We start from the raw sequence: 4,809 nt of genomic DNA, 5'->3' as shown, positions 1-4,809 counted from the left end.
ATTCCTGAGCCAATAATTGTAGCCATGGCTGACTGGGCTACCCTGCCTAAATAAAGTTGACTTGACTTTTCTGATCTTAATCTTATTGTTTCCTCCACTGATTTCAGTCCTCTTCTGCCCTCATTCCTTGCTAAGTAAAGCCTGGCCATGCTTGCTCAGGGATAATGATAATAATAATTAGAATGATAATAATAACAACAATAATAATAATAATAATAATAATTGTAATAATTAATAATAATTATTATTATTATTATTATTATTATTATTATTATTCCATGAAGCTGTAAAGCTAAATGCACCATGATATAATAATAATTAATAATAATAATAATAATAATAATAATTATAATTATTATTATTATATTATTATTATTATTAAATTATTATTATTATTATGGTGCATTTAGCTTCATGGCAGGTACAGTGTACTGTATGGTACACCCTGTACATTGTAATCAAAACTTCAAGAAATTTTAATCCCATCATCAGGTCATAACAAGCTGCCTTAGACTTCAAGGACTCTTTGGAGGATTGTTGCTTATCCCAGCAAGAGCTGCCAACTCTATCCCAGCAAACATGTACATGTAGTCCCGAGCCAGTCTCTTTGGAATAGTACCCAGTGCTCCAATAACAACAGGGACAACTTTAACACTCCTGATCTTCCACAAGGCTTTTATCTCAACTGCCAGATCCAGATACTAATCTTGTTGACCTTTTCCTCTTGTTTGATATCTACCCTTCTGTCACTAGGGCATGCAATAGATGAGGCAATTTGTTTTGTTTGTACACAAACACAATGTCAGGGTGATTGTGATCCAGTTTCTTATCTGTTTGTATAGAGAAATCTCACAGTAGTTTAAAAATTCTCAGACTCATAGTTGTACAGTGTATAAGCAGTTTAACAGCTGAGGGCAACTTGTATTGATGGACCTGAATACCAATACATGATAGTTAATTGCATGTCTGGTCAGGTGTGCCACTGGTCCATGTAACTATATAAATATGCCAAAGGAATCTATTAGTCTACCTTATTATTGTTACATGTAGCAATTGTACAATGTAATTAAATTTAATTGTACCTCTAATTTCTTGCAGCCTGCTCCATATGCCTCTGGAGAACAAGCTGTTTAATTGTCACCAGAAGACTGAGAATACTTTAAATATGTTAATTCATTCAAGGTGCAAAGATACATGTAAGTACTATTTTTATTAAACTCACAAAAAGTAACAGTTATTATAACAAGTATACACAGGAAGTTATTGTCAAAATGTCAGTCTTTATTCCAGAAATTGGCCAATGAGGGCTCAATTATTGTCAGCTGGAGAAACATTTTGTAACCATGCATTATCAAATTTTTCATTATGGTTAACCTCAGTAGTGCTAGAGTCTGGGCTTCTGATAGGATGCGGAAAAAAATGAAAGATTATGCGGAAATTTTTGGCCATAATTATTATGCGTAAACATGCGTTGATTATGCAGAAATTACACTGGATTATGCGGTTCCAAATTTAAGCAATAATTTGTAGAACTAATAATTACATGTAGGCTCGTCCAATGTATTTACATGCTTATGGTAAGTCAAGACTCGAAATTGCGACCAATACAGTCTAATTTGCAACTGAATTTTTTCCCTTTGCAATTTCCGACCAGCTTTCACCGTTAAGATAAAAGGGTTAGCAATTAGCTTTTTGCTGAACCTTTTGCTAAAATAAATAAAGCCAAACCTAAAAGTGGAGCTCCCGTTTTTAACCCCAAAAAGCAATAAAATGTTTATGGAAATAACTATGCTTCTGCATAAAGTACAGATTGAATTAATCATCATTAGTGTGGACAGTTTACAGTGATCAAACAGATCAAACACCTCTGAGCTGACAGCATGCAGCAAACAAACAAGCCTTCCAAACAATAACCAACAATTTTAGTCAACTAAAACTGAAATTACACGCATAGTGATGTCTTTCACAACATTTTCTGTTTGACTGACAATCTTTACTCTTTAATCTTTACTAGGATTTCTTTGCTTAATTTTTTCAAATTTCGTTGCCTCTTCTCTGATGCTCTTTCCTGTTCTTTATCCTGTTGCTCATCACTAATATGATTTCCCACCAAAAAACACCGGTTGCCAAGTGCAATGCTACCATGCGATTCCGGCCAAGAAAAATTGTCCGAACACTCCTGTTCCCACAGGCTGTCCGGCTTCCCCACCTCCACCCTAACAGTCTGTACGGGCGGACAGATGTACGTGACATCATAACAAAAATTTCTCGCATGGATACTCTCACCCATGGTGCTCCGCTGGCACCCTTTGCGTGCCTAAGATCCGCTATTAATATTAAAGTCTTGTAGCCCTGATCATCTACTGTACATTTGATGAATTGATGTCAGTTTTTCATGGGTCTGTCCTGTTATTGATCATGAATTTCATCATAACATTGTCAAAGTAGCTGAGTGGATCCACCTCCACCCCGACCGTCTGTACGGGCGGACGGATGTACATGACATCATAACAAAAATTGGATCCTTAGACTACTTTGATAATGTTATGACGAAATTCATTGTCAATAACAGGACAGATGCATGAAAAACTGACATCAATTTGTTTTTCACAATAACAAAAAGGAGAGGGGTCAAAATTAAGTCAAACCATGTGAAGAAGGGGAGACAAAAATGCGAGAACTTCAATCTGACGCGAGCAATGTCGTGTCATTATCGCATATTATCGCATTATAAATTTATGTAAGACAGGACAAAGATCTTTCCAGTAGAGGGGAGTACATGCTTGAAACGGTTTATCTGTGGATGCTAGAGAGTACAGCCCAGAAAAAAATATAAATGTGGCTGGAACAGTTTGTACAGTAATTAACATAATTTTTTATTCTACTATATATATATACACACACACACTGTGGCTGGAACAGTTTGTACAGTAATTAACATAATTTTTTATTCTACTATATATATATATACATATATATATCTGACTGATTTTTGAAGAAGGTGGCTGCTTAAATTTTCGGTTGAATACGGGCGAAGCCCGTATTCAACCTCTTGGCGCGGTCTTTGAACCAGGGGGGGCTCCGTCAAGACATGCCTGTGCAAACTCTAGAGTGTCTGAGCTATGATTTAAATGTTAGCTTGCACCTATAAGAGCAAGGCAAAGTTAGTTTAGGGGGGGTTGATTATACCCTGAGTTAGAGTTTGTGCCTTGGTTTAAATAAAATAACTTGTCAGTATTTCTGTGACACTACTTGGCAGAAATTGGTCGCCTATGACTTAGGAATGACCAAGAAGCTAATTCTCTTATATAGGACTTGATCAAAATTTAAGTCAGGAAGTCAGGAAATGTCTTACCTTGACCCCTCAGGTGCCACAGGGATCCCCATGCAAGGACCAGTAAAATAATTATTAGACACGTGTAAACTCGAGAAGTTGCATTGTCCAGTATGGGGTAAAGTTTGATGCTAGCTGCAATCGTAGTTGTCAGTAGAAAGAACTTTGTTGTGCATCTGAAGGGGCTAAGTTACAGCATCAATGGGTAGCTTTTTGTAATTTATCCAGTCAGAAATTAGCATGGAATGAAAACGAATTCAATGCTATGGCCAATGGGAGGCTCAGCCTGAATGGAATTTGCTTGAGCAAGATTGTTTAGTCTGCATCTGCTCCATTGTGCTTTGATATCTGACTGATTTTTGAAGAAGGTGGCTGCTTAAATTTTCGGTTGAATACGGGCTTCGCCCGTATTCAACCTCTTGGCGCGGTCTTTGAACCAGGGGGGGCTCCGTCAAGACATGCCTGTGCAAACTCTAGAGTGTCTGAGCTATGATTTAAATGTTAGTTTGCACCTATAAGAGCAAGGCAAAGTTAGTTTAGGGGGGGTTGATTATACCCTGAGTTAGAGTTTGTGCCTTGGTTTAAATAAAATAACTTGTCAGTATTTCTGTGACACTACTTGGCAGAAATTGATCGCCTATGACTTAGGAATGACCAAGAAGCTAATTCTCTTATATAGGACTTGATCAAAATTTAAGTCAGGAAGTCAGGAAATGTCTTACCTTGACCCCTCAGGTGCCACAGGGATCCCCATGCAAGGACCAGTAAAATAATTATTAGACACGTGTGAACTCGAGAAGTTGCATTGTCCAGGATGGGGTAAAGTTTGATCCTAGCTGCAATCATAGCTGTCAGTAGAAAGAACTTTGTTGTGCATCTGAAGGGGCTAAGTTACAGCATCAATGGGTAGCTTTTTGTAAATCCAGTCAGATATATATATTTATATATATAAACAAAAACAAAGTAAACAGGCAAGGCAAAGATCAGCTGTTGCTACTCGATCTGAGTTTCACGCCGGTTGGCGATCTTCAGGCAACTGGCAGTTCAAATTTATTACAAGCGCATATAAACAGAGTTGACATCTAAAACAATGGTATATATATATATATAGAGAGAGAGAGAGAGAGTGTAGGAGAGAAACCCTGACAATGCACACCCCAAATAATCATATTTTTACCTGTATAAATGTTTGAAAGAAAATTTGCCCTGAGCGGGATTTGAACCCACGTCCCCCCATTACTGGTCGGGTGTGATCACCACTACACCACCAGGACAACCATGCTGGCAACACAGCCATCGAAGAGGTGATTTACGTGGTTAAGGCGTGGGCTTCCCGGGAAATTTTCTTTCAAGGTGACAAGGTAGGGGAGCCTATAACTTCACTTGAAACCCAACTAAGGATCAAATTAATGATGCACGACCGTAGTCAACTTAGCGGATTACAAGGAAGGATCCTAGAAGGATACAGGCTAATT

At 37.8% G+C, this 4,809-nt stretch overlaps 1 long non-coding RNA gene across 1 annotated transcript in view; it reads left to right on the top strand.

Moving 5' to 3' along the window:
- Nucleotides 1-1,082: 1,082 nt before the first annotated feature.
- Nucleotides 1,083-4,809, top strand: part of LOC137989733 (uncharacterized) — a 5,695-nt gene continuing 1,968 nt past the window's right edge. The window contains exon 1 of the long non-coding RNA XR_011121013.1: nt 1,083-1,196. This is a non-coding gene — a long non-coding RNA (uncharacterized lncRNA). The remainder of the gene's footprint in view (nt 1,197-4,809) is intronic.

Source organism: Montipora foliosa, unplaced genomic scaffold (genome assembly GCF_036669935.1).
Source record: "Montipora foliosa isolate CH-2021 unplaced genomic scaffold, ASM3666993v2 scaffold_470, whole genome shotgun sequence".
Lineage (NCBI taxonomy): Eukaryota > Metazoa > Cnidaria > Anthozoa > Scleractinia > Acroporidae > Montipora > Montipora foliosa.
The sequence above is the reverse complement of the archived record's forward strand: the minus strand, read 5'-3'. Positions and strand labels throughout refer to the sequence as shown.